We start from the raw sequence: 12,693 nt of genomic DNA on the forward strand, positions 1-12,693 counted from the left end.
CTGGGTTTCCTCCCCGCTCCCGCTGCTGCCGCCGCCGCCGCTGCTGCTGGTTGGCTACATTGTATCGGTTCCCACAAGAAGAACCACCGCGGCACTCATCCAGAAACGGTGAATACGGGAGGAATTAACCTGGATGGTAAGCTATTCACTGGGGGATTAATTGCCAGAAGGTCGCGGGAGAGGACTGGACTTGTGTCGGGCTTTGAACACGGCACCGATATACAAAAAAAATAAAATAATAATAATAAAAGAAATGCCCTCCGGACTCGGGTTGTTTTCGATGAGGACGGTATCGCGAAGTGTGATGGCAGAAGTCCAGTGAATCGCTGGCCTCCCCTCCTCTCTTGTGCTGGATGTCTCGGGGAGTGAGCTGCCACCGCTTTCTGGTGCTTCAGATTTTTTATTTTTTTAGAGATTTTTAATCACAGTTCACTCTCTTCGTTTGTTCTTTTTTTTTTACGGAGTGCACGCCACCATGGACGGACCAGGGTTTGGAATAGGAGTGGCTAGCTAAGTCGGTAAGTTACTACTATTTCTGTCTTTCTTCTTCTTCGCTCTCATTGTTGATACGCGCTACGACTCGTTAGCCGCGCAACGTTAGCCGTTGCGTGCGAAGCGAAGCTTGGCTAGCTTTACGTCCGTGTAGCCCCCCAACACAGCATGCAGCAAGCAGGAAAGCTAGCCAAGGCTGACTCCACTCTGAGCTCATTGTTTCGCCCTTGCCAGCTAGCGTACTAGTCGGATTAGCTCATTACACCGAAGCTAAGTTAGCACCCTTGCGTGCTAGCGTGTATGAAGTTCAACCGTACGTGTAAACAAGTACAAAAACTGGCAGCTAAGTAACGTCAAAGCGACTCAAATACAACGGCTATCGGTTAAACTCACGCGGGCAGTAACGGTCAGCGCGAGGACAGCAGCGTTTGTTTAGTCGCCCTGCATTTTAATCCACATTTTTTAATTTCAAGTTGAATGTTAGCCAACAGCACGTTATGAGGAAACGCGACAGTTAAAGCAGCAGATTCCACCAGTGTGGTGTCTGTCTCAGGCGGGTTTGATCTCAAGATAAACATTTCTTCTCTTGAGGTTTTCAACACAATGTCTGTCTGATTGTTTGAACCCTCACCATTCACTTCCGCGACTGCGTTCACCACAGCTTGTTTGTTGCACAAAACAAGTTCTGTCTGGGACGTGGGCTTCTTCCAAGGTGACAAGATATCTTATTAAAATGGTGGATGGTAAGTTTTTTTGGGTGCCCTTTCTCTAACAGATTGCTCAGATTCTTATATATTTTTTTTCGTGTCGTTTTGGGGCTGTCCCATCCCCCCCACAAAGTGAGTCATTCAATTAAAGCACAATTATTTCTTTTACAAGACCACTAAGGGCTAACCCTGTGGTCTGTGCTGTTTCATGGACTATGACTGTACCACATTAAAGTATGGCCAAGTAGTCTCCAGACCCAGTACCTTGATAATATGGCTCCAACGTGCAGAATTTCATATTTTTTTTACTACAAAACACAAAGAAACTAAGCTGTATTTGTCCAAGAAAGAATTATGATTTGTCGTTCACATATGTTATTCAGGGAATATTAAAAATTCTCTTCCAGACAGGGAAAGTCAGATTTTGTATATATTTTTGGTTTGTAGCATGTTAAAAATGTAGTGGCCTTTTATTAAAATGTAATAATGTCCAATCTGTATTTTTCTGCACCGGGTTTGTTTTCCTCTATTCCGTGAAGGGTTGTTATGGTTACTTGGTTCTTCAGGGCCAATTTACCACTCGTCAACATAGTGTTTTTTACTTAAATTGTACAAATAAATACTGTGGCCGCCTGTTTTTACCACTAGGTCATGGAAATTCAGCTTTTTAGTTGGTAAGAGTCGGGGAATTTGACATTTGACTTGGAGTGGGAACCCTGCTTGTTATTGCTTACTGCTTACAATTGGACTCGCTGTGGTCAGCAACATTGGAGAAACCAGCTCGCGTGAGCTATATTTTAAACGGCATCCAATAAAATAAAAAAAATAAAAACCCGGACAATGTTGCCAACTCTTTCCCAGTGACAGTAGCTAGCAGCAGTATCTCCAAAAAGTCACTAAAATCTAGTGAGAAAGTTGCAATGTTGGCAACACCGACAGCCCATCCCTTCATGATTTCCCCTCAAGCCACTTCCCCAAAAAGGATCCATTGTGATATCATTTTGAAATGTATTGATTGCTGTCGGGATGTAAATTGAATCTCAACCAATGTTTTCTAAACATTACCCACCCTAACTTCAAGGTGCCAATAGCTTATTGGAGATGTATCAGTGTCACCTTTACATAGTTCAACGCAGAGCCCTGACAGTTTTATATTTACACTGAATATATATTACGATATACAATTATTGGATCATTTTTATTCGCACAATTACTGATGTCAGTATCTGCCTCAAAATCCTGTTTTAGTCGGGTGTACTACCCACCCAAGGATTGGCTCATTTTTGTCAAGAAATGAAGACGAGAGAGCTGTTGCAAGATGTGATTTCAATGCAATGTGTGGTTTGTTTGTTCATTTAAGTTGGTTGTGGAAATGATGAATCAGTTAGTCATTGCCATTTGTTCAGATAAATGCCACCAGTCAGCAGGAAAGTGAAAGGAAACGTAGAATATTTGGCAGAGATGCATTTAAACTTGTTCCTCAAGAGCCTTAAGCTTTCTCGGCTAACGCTGCCGTTAATTTTAAATATCAGTTTGGCCTCTCTGTTGTCAGGGTGTGGCAATAGCTCTGAGCGTATGGAGGGAAAACCATAACACACTGTTAATGCAAGACGGTAATCCTACACACAATTGTAGTAATCACTGTACCGTTAATCCACTTCGTCATGCAATAAACACGGCTTATTTGCGCCATGCATTTATTCAATATTTTTCAGACGTTGAGTTGTCATTCGGTTAGCTAGCAGCCGATTTGTGGCTTTGCAGTACTTAATGCTTTCAACATAGAGGTCAGTTGGTTTGCTTGAAGTGAAATTGGTTCATTTGTAGCCAGACATGTGGTTGGGAAATTATTTCAGTAGTAATACAGGAAGTAACGCCAACACAGCCGACAAAAGGAGCACACACATGGCACCTTGAAAACCCTAAATTAATTTGCGTGGTTTTGTCACCAGTAAAATATTTCAGTAGTTTCACCCTTTTTAACCACAAAAGGCTACTTTGTTCCACAGAGCACAGTGACGATCACCTTTACTAGAGCAGCTAGTGATTTGTCAGCTGTGCCTATAAATGATTCAAGCCTTTCACTTAGCCTGTAAGAGCGTTTGGTCAGTGATTCATTACTGACTCCCTTCTCTGGTATTGATTTTGTACATTGTAAGGGTGTTTTATGTTGAGACCCATTCTTCTGTATTCTTCTCATTTGCTCGTCACAATGAAATCAATGCAAGCCATAGTAATGTACCACAGCCTAGCCCAGAGGATCTGACGTTGCCAAGGATTTTATTTCCCAAAATTGAAATGATGTATCTGGCAAAATATTTAGTGGCGCACTGGTGTTCCTATTCACCATCGTAGTACTTCTTCAGAGCAAACATGTTCATTTGTTCTCTTCCGTCTTGTCTTACAAGGAAGATTCAGTACCAGCTCACTGGGAGGCAGAGGGCTGTACTGATTCCTTTCCAGCTGACTAACTTTCTTTTTTGAGAAGTAATTTGTTCTAATCATTATAAAGGGTGTTAGAAGCCTTGTTGTTGCACGTCAGACCCGTTTTTATGCAATCTGACAGAGCCATCAATTGTGAAGTGGAAGGGAAATTTAAGACTGTAAGTGCCACACGATAACATGACATCTTATTGTTGTTGTGTAAATTTGCCCCGGCGCTCGAATGAGAGCCTGAGGTGAACTTGAGAGCGATGCCACTTGAGGGAACAACTATTTCCTCATTCATCAGTTAGATTTTTGAGATAACTGAGCCGCTGAGATATGTCCTTGTTCAGTAGGAAAACAACCGATGGTAAAAGTGATGACACTGTGGCTTTCACTCAAATGGGTTCCTGGGGAATGTTAAGTCTCAAGGATCTGCAGAACCAGTAAAAGTGTTGTGTTAATTTCGACCAGACAGAAAGATCTGTTCCACATCAGGCTGGATATCAAAGAAACAGCGTGGAAGAAGAGAATTTAACCATGTTTGTTTAGAGGTTCAGGGCATTAGATTAGCCCAGGACAAGGGGATTATGTTGGCTTTATAAGGCTCCCGTCATCTCATGGCCGAACAGCAGCTGATGGCAAAGTAAGAAAACATTTAGCCTGTGTCCTTAAAGGTAGCTGGTGCTTTGAAGGGGTGATATGCAGGTGGTGGTGGCGGAATTATGTCTATCAATTGCTTTTGTAGGTTGAAGAAGACTAAAAAACAGTCGCCATCTTTCAGAACTCAGCCGCCTGTTAAATCATAGATACCAGCCTCCGGTGGCGCCTGCTGCATTGCTGTGTGTAATGGATCACATCAAAACAGCATCATAGAAAGTGGACTGCTGTATTTATGACTGTGAACTGATTGAACATCATACAGCCAGGACTTCTAAATACCATGGTATACCGGCCAAGCCTACCCCATATACACTTATATCCTTGGCTTTTACTTATACGGCTAATTGAGAAGGGTATGCATTCCTTAATTCCCTTAGTGTGGTGGTGAGTTCACGTTAAGCCTCATAATGCAGTTAGTGTTGAGATGAGAGAGAGCACTTTTTGTAGTTCGAAACATTATTTCCCCAAGCTTGAGATGTATTTGAAGTGGTTCTCTCTACGTAAGTGGGGTTGGCCTTGTTTGAGTGCCGGTTGGACGCTCCAACGTCCAGTAGGTGAGTCTGCAGAAAAACACCACGACATGGCTTGACCCGATATCCAGATGGTAGTCAGTCACTGTTCATGAATTAATTTAAAAGGAAGAATCAATGCATAAAAAGTGTTGAAGGAGACAAAAACAAACATTTCTTGTAATGTATGTTATCGCAACGAGTGGAAATTCTGGTTTTCATTATTAAAGACGAGACTGAATTATATTTAGCCATGTGCTGCATGTTGTATGTATTGAAAAAAGATTCCAAAATGTATGATTTGTTTTGATCCTTTTTTGTTGCATTTAGCCTCGCAAAATACATGTTCATCACAGTTTGCTTGCCGGCTGGTGCGTATCGGTACTGATCAAGTATTTATCCCTCTTTAGTAATCTTTGCACCATTGCAACAACTTCTTCCCCGGATGTCGTCTTCAGAATCTTTCCTTTTGTTTATCGGAAAGCACGCTCATTTGCAAGATCAATATCCATATTGTTGTGTGACGGTGCGGACGAAATTATGACATTTATTTGCAAAAATCTGTTAATCGTGTCAGCAGAAGTAATTATTTTATTGGTTGGTTTGTTTTTCTCTGATATTCAGCTGCGTGATATGGAAGTTTTGGATTCGGCTTGGATGGGCTAAATTGCTGTGTGGTTTAATCACACAAATTATTGGTGTTTACTGTGTACTGACAGAAATCTCAAGGCTAAGATCATTGTAAAGCTGCAACAGTGTGGAAATGTGCTGCTTTTATGAGTCATTAGCAGTCATTAGTTACAGCCTTAATAGAGAATCCAATGCAATCATGTATTTTCCCTACAGCTGCACGTGGCATACTTGAACATTAAAATCTGTTATGTACCGCAGACGCATGTTTTAACAGCTGAATAGCTCTGAATAAAAAAAGCCTGCATTAGGCATTACTGTAATGGGTTAAGTGTTGTGTATTGTGCCCTATAGTGTTTAGTATACAATCCGTTGTGAGATAAGTGTCATCTCGAGCTGTTGTGGGTGGAAGGTTTCAGCAGCGTCGGACCATTTCTTTAGCTCCCAACAGAAACAAACTGCCGAGGTTCACATGCAGTTTCCAGCCAACAGCGGTGCTTAGGAGACACCTGAGAAATATTTAAATGGGTGCAATGGAAACAACAGCTCACCTCACTCGCAGACCCGCGCTATCTCTGTAAACATCATTAACTAAAACTGCCTGTTGCTGTTTTCCGTTATTTGCTCTTTTTTTTCCTAAACGTCGGCTGTTTTTCTGACAGCTTTGCTGGAGATGCAGTGGGTTTGAGTAAACGGAGGATTTAAAACAGATCTGTGTCTTTTTTTATAGTCACTATTGATCCACCAATCCCCTGAAACGGCTGTGTTATGTGAGACTCCTTTTGTTTCTCGGGGCTACTATTTGTAAAGTCGACTCAATGTGGCGTTTCAACTCTAAAGTAGTATCACGGGCCAAAGGATATGCAACTCTGCTTTTAGTTTTTATAGCGCCGAGTGGATTTCTCACTCGCGAATTGCCAGTTACAGCAGAAAAGAGAGCGCACACTGAATGGTTGTTGCACGGTTGCTGCTTTGCCAAAGACCGGTGATCCATCTTTTCCTGGGATGCGAGCCCAGGTTACACTCAACTCTTCCCCCCACACAAGCTATAAAGATATTGTCTGCTTTTGTGGCGCAGCACAGCCTTGAGTGCTGCGAAAATGCTGTCTCATTTGCCTTCAGTTTGAAGAATCGTCCTCTGGGTTCTTTGAAGAGGAACGCCACAGTGAATTGTGACTTAAAAATCAAGCTGATGTTGATAGGTTTGAATTTTTTTTGTGTGTTTTTATTTCATGCTGTTGTCATTACGAAAGCCCTGTCAAATTGCATTAGTATGTTTAACACACAATTGCTTTCAGTACTGTCTTCATCCATCCACTCATAAGCAACATGACCTCATTAATCACTCTCGCCTCACTTGTTCCTGACACTGGTGATCTTTTCACTGCGACTTACACACGGCAATTTTCCATCCACCAACAGCTGATTAATACACCAGCGTAAAGAAAATGATATAAAACTGTTGTGATATTTTCAATCCGTTCCGCACTTGAAAAAACGTAATTTGTCGACAGAAAGCGGATAAATCTGGTGCCCTCCCAGATGCTGTAAGCTTGATTTTTTTTTTAAAGCAGTCTTTTTTTCTAAAGAGTTGATCTTATCGTAGAGCGAGAACAGTGATGTGTGGGATTTCCTCAGAGCTGCATCAATACTGGAGCGTGATGGCAGTGGGTGGCTCTGAGACGCTGTCCCCGTCGCCCTCATCATACTGCAGAACCCGCTATCATCTGTAGAATCAAAGGGGAAACCACTGCGTCTCTCTTCCTGCAACACATGCATCGCTTGTATTGACAAGTAAATGAGAGAACATCCGCGAAGGACAGAAAATGCTGCTGTGCAAAGTGGAAACAGACGATCAAGTGGAACTTCAATACAAATATCAATACCTGATGCAAACGTAGTAATCATTTTTTTCTCTCTCTGCAACCGCGTTGACGCTTTACAGCGTTCTACGGTTTCACCTCGCCGCCGCAGCACACATGGTAACAGAAATGTGATTCAGTTTAGTTGAAAACATATTCCCCATCAAAGCAGCTTCAGTTTATAGAACGCTAAAGTGTAATTTCAGACTCGCAGTGATCATGTCCAGTTCCCTTTTTTACTGAGCCTGGATAAGAAATTAACTGGGATTACAGGCTTTGGTTGTTAATTCTCCAGAACATTTAAATATCAGGGGGATAGTTTAGCACAAGCATTGCAAGAAGAAAGTAGCCACTGGATGTTTTTGCTGCTTTCATTTTTATAGTTTGATATCTAAACCGGCTCACCTCTGCTTTATCACTTCAAATACATCCTACCAACACATCTTCCAGTTTTGAGCATAATAGTCAGTTTTGACACGCAGTCACTAGCCATCATATGAGGCCCACCCAAGGATTGACGGTCATGGTTGGCCAGTTGCCCTCGGCAACCACACTTGGAATAGTATCAACCATTTTGTGTAGTCTGGTTGCCATTTTTGGTACCCAACACACTGATTTGTCTGTCCTTGGCATTAAATCATGCACCCTAAACAAATTATAGTGCTGCTGTGTTTTCTCGGAAATGGCAGAACATGTTCATGTTCATAAAAAATAAAATAAAAATGTAATCTTGACTTTTTTCATCGGGTGCGCCAGATCCTCAGTCCATCCCCGGTTTTCCTCCTCTCATCTCTTTGCTGTTGCCCGGGAGAGGAAGTCCCCGGTGAGGGAAGATGATGTGCCCACCTGCCATCCACACCTCACCAAGATCTGAACTCGATGTGAGCCAGGCCACCTCGGCATGCGGTCTGGCCGATCGGGTACCAATGTGGGAAATCTCCGATCTCGGAGCCCGCAGACTTGACAGTTATGCCCCAATGCGTCCTGGCATGAGTTTGTCAGTCAAATCGGACACAATTCAGACATCGGTTACAAGCTACAGATCGCATCAGGCTGCAGGAAGTCATCATTATCTGTCCCTGTTCTGTTTTCCAATTAATCTGTCACGGTGATGGAGCTAGATTCCCTTTTTGTTTGGACAGAAAATGTGTGTCATCCTCTGAAAGAAAATCAATAGAAAAATCACGCATTAAACATGTCAATCTGAAGATTACGCAAAGCTCAGGAAGGTGGTGGGAGAATGCAGTTAATAAAATAAAACAAACACAGCAATGTGCAGTGATCGGAGACTTTCATTCACCTGTGATAAGAAACATCGTGATTAGTGAGAGGGGCTGCACAATATGAGGGAAACTGACATTGCAACATTGTTTTTCTGCTATAAAAGTGAATTAAAGAGCATGTGAGACCAGACAAATGTATAGTGAAAATATTTCAAATAATGCATTTTCTGATCAACATTTTATAGAGATCACCAATCAAACTAATTAGCAATGATCGGAGGCCGATCGATTGGCAAACTAAATTCTTACTGCAAGTGATGTAAGAAATGGACTTAAACAGTCAGAGAAACAAGCTTGCGGCTGTAGCCTGAGTGGATTGGACTGTCTTGACTGGTTTGTAAAAATATGGGTGGATAACGTGTCACTCAACAGCTTAAGGCAGATGAATGCCTCCGTGTTGAGACGTGGTGGTAGCTCCGTACGAGGCGACGAAGTATACGTGGAGACCACAGGAATTGTAATTGGACAGCTTTGTCTGCTCTGTATTTCCTCCGCTGTTAGTATTTGCTGATAGAGAAGACGAAACACGGAGCAGGTTGGGAAACAAAATGCTCGACAATCCTCCCTTTTCACTACATTTAAACAAAAGTGTATTTTGTGAAACCCGGCAAAACCACTTCCACTGAAAGCCTTCTTCTAACTATGACCAGCTCTGTTTACAACAAAGAAAATAAATGAAGGCAAACCCCAATTACTTTGGGAGTATAATGAATGCGCGACACGGCACGATAATGTACAACACACATCTAGTGAGGTAGCGGTGCAACGGCGTCCTACGCAGCGCTATAAATCAGTTCCCACGCCGTAGGCATCTACCGCAGGAGCAGTGAAACAACTCGACAGAGGAGCATAAATTCAGTTTTAGTGTTATTAGTAGTAAAGTGAAATATTGAGATCCTCCAAGCTACGAATATATCAGACTAAATATGAATATGTAGTGTGGTACTCCTGAAAAAAGGGCACTTGTGCCGTTATGAATGCCGTTCTTGGATCCCACTTGTACCTCACTGTTATCTGCCAAAGGAAATAGATTACATGCTGACATAAAAGGGAGAATATGATGTCTGACAGTCTACCTGTTTGCTCCGCATTTTAATTCGACAGACACTATAAAAGAAGATTGACGATGTCGGAGGGGAGGAAAGCAGACGTGCATGTTGAATAGAAAAATTAGATGCATTTGACATTTTATAACAAACCGAGGAGAAAATCAAGAGAACCGGTGTTTGGTTTTTGTTCAGGTTCACCGAGCATATTTGAGAGTGTGACTTTGTCATCTCTTTAATCGGCAGCAAATGTGTAAATAGGCGTTTACATATCAGACGCCTGAACAAGGCAAACGTGTTTATACCAACACGGGGTGGTGTCCTTAGCGTTTCAGCATGATTTACTTTGCAAAGTGTAACGCAACGAACGGATCGTCTCTCCCGTGACCCTCGTATCGCACATTCTTTGCGCTGTGGAAACTATGGTGGTTTACGGCAGAGCAAGTCCAAGGAGTTTAAGACCGGTTTGCTCTGTGTGTTAAAAACTGGATGAGGGATAACGTGAGCTGAAGTGGGAGTGAATGTTGGTGAAAAGGTTAAGCAAACATCCTGCGCCAACAAGCAATTATACGGCCTTGGAGTGAGAGCGAGAGAGAAACATGAAAGCATCATAATACACAAGTCTGGTTTTTATCTCCATAGCGGGTGCAACTTTAACTATCAGTGAAATGTAACACTCTTGCACTCCTCCCCAGCCTTACATACATTTTCCAGCATGCGAAATGCCGGCAGTGATTGAGTGTTTGCACGAGTGTCAGCACTCAACTGTCAGATGTTACTGCCTGCTTTTGCGGTTTTTATGAGCGAGACGTCAGTCGCTAGATGAAGCTGCGCGCTGGAAGGGAGAAGGCCTATTTAATATGATGTGATATGCAACAACAACACACACACACACAAAATATGTAGTAGAAATAATGGCCAGCAATTGATTCTGTGCTGTCAAAAACCCGCAGCAATTCTGATCAATCATGAATTGTGACACTTGTGCCTCACAGGGACAGATCACTGGTGCATCGATTCTGGAAAGCTACCACGCGAGACTGACAACGCTATTCGAAGCCCCGCTTGTTGACTCGGCCTCCGTTAAGCAGCTGCTGGAAGAGAGGCAGGCAGTTATGCGAGGTTAATGGTTGTCCATGCCCTCTCTCTAGTTAGACATTCACATGGCAACACCTCAACTGTCCACGGTGCAAACAGTAGTGCCGTTTATGAGTCACTCATCGGTCCTCTCGCAGTTAGACCGGCGTTCTCTGTTGTCGCCGTCACACTACAGATTTCTTCGGATCAGTCAGGAAGTCGGTAGAAGATTCAATGTGGATCAAATGCTCTGAAATGTCCAGAGAAGGCATATGTAGTTGCCTCGTGTGCAGATTATTTCAGCAAGAATTGCTGGAATCCGGCCTGGCCGACTGCCTGTGCAGGAATGCATGTAATAAACAATACACAAAAGACTGAAGGGAAGGAATAATGTCTTTATCTTATTCTATTAGACACACACACACACACACACAGACGCACACACCCAGCAGTGTTAGACAAGGGACTGTCTGCTCTTTAGCCTCAGGCCTCGTCCTTTCACAACTCTTCCTTCCCTCTCATTTGTCAGTCAGTATTTCAGTAGAAAAACAAGCTTACTCTACCCGACACATTTATTTAACCCCTGTTGTGTTGACATTCTGTAATGAGGAGAAAATCCTCAATATAACGTTGATTGATTGAAGGGGAAAACATTGGACATGCACAGTGTCTGTGACTGGTATGTGCACGCCCAAGGAATTTACCTGCTCTTTAAGTTTCCACCTACTAGTAAAGCAATTGTTCAAACGCTTGATTTATGTGTCTGAGGAGGAACAAATAAAGCCCAGCATGCAAACAAACGACTTTTTTTAAATAGGCTAACTTCTGTCTTTTACTGTCCTTTTTAAATGGCGACGCTGTTGTGGCATCGAGGTGTAAGTTATGTTCAGTTAATGCGGCGGCTTTACACAGAAAGATCTTTATAGCGGGTGTTTGGCATATGGCTGCCAAGTACTGCGCTCTAAATTGCAAAGCGTTATGTCTTGATTTTGCTCCTTGTTCCATGTAAAGTTTAGCATCGTAGGAAGAACATGTGGCACAACATCCATCGTCCATCTGACCACCTTAAAAGCTTTTTTTTTGTTTTAAACTAAATTGCTTTTGGATTGGTTTTTAGTGCAAATTAGCATGCCATGTTTTTCTGGTTGCTGTGGACACTGACTCAGGAGAGTGAAAAAGGAAGCATGCGTCACTGGTTAGTCTTTACGCTAGTTAATAGTCTTGATTCGAAGCGGCCGTCATGCTAATTTCCTCTAACGAGGAAGAGCTCTTTATCCACCGCTGCCGATCCCTGAGTCATACATACAATGTCTTTAACACTGTCAGATGGCTCCAAAGTCTCAGTTCAGTGACGTTAGTTTAAGACACCATTCCAGGAAATGAGGAAATGCCCATTAAACAGATGATCTTATCCTGTCTCAGAGTGCAGGAGCAGTAAGTGAAAATAAAGAGAGAGAAAGGCTGTGTGCTTATATTAAGTTAAATGGACTAGACAGATTGATAAATATTATTATAGTGTTCAAGTCGTGCCGTTGGTGATTTTTATCATTTTGCCCAACGGCCCTGTTGGGAAATCACTTTCCCGATTCTGTAGTATTGAGTTCCTGGAGTTGTTGGGTTGATTCTGGTTAATAATATCCTAAACCTATTACAGATATGAGTTATTTAACAAAACCAGATGATACAACAGCGTTCCGCACTCAAAATGTCATCTCTCCTTTGAGCAGAAAGTTAGCTCGTATACATATATTTTCTCACAAAAGTAGCTGTTTAATGATTATGATTCCATGTTGTGCTCAACTTTATTTGCATATGATGGAAAAAAATGTTTTGCCAGCTGGCGTAACAAGCAAAAAAATAAATAATCTGAGGATAATTGGACTGCATGTAGCTGACGCCGATAATGGATCCATCCAAAACAAGAAAGAGCTGTTGAATGAATGAATAATGAAACGATCAAAAATGACAATAACCTTTATTTGCATGACCGTGACAGCAGA

At 42.3% G+C, this 12,693-nt stretch overlaps 1 protein-coding gene across 4 annotated transcripts in view; it reads left to right on the forward strand.

Annotated features, from left to right (window-relative positions):
- Positions 1-12,693, forward strand: part of znf609b (zinc finger protein 609b) — a 71,244-nt gene continuing 58,551 nt past the window's right edge. For 2 of the 4 annotated variants that reach the window (XM_084008215.1, XM_084008218.1), the window contains exon 1: positions 8-518. The gene's annotated coding sequence lies outside the window, so the exon portion shown is untranslated. Of the gene's footprint in view, positions 519-12,693 lie in introns of all 4 variants that reach the window. The other 2 variants (XM_084008216.1, XM_084008217.1) reach the window with 2 other exon arrangements.

This window comes from Eutrigla gurnardus, assembly GCF_963514095.1.
Source record: "Eutrigla gurnardus genome assembly, chromosome: 1".
Taxonomy (NCBI): Eukaryota; Metazoa; Chordata; class Actinopteri; order Perciformes; family Triglidae; genus Eutrigla; species Eutrigla gurnardus.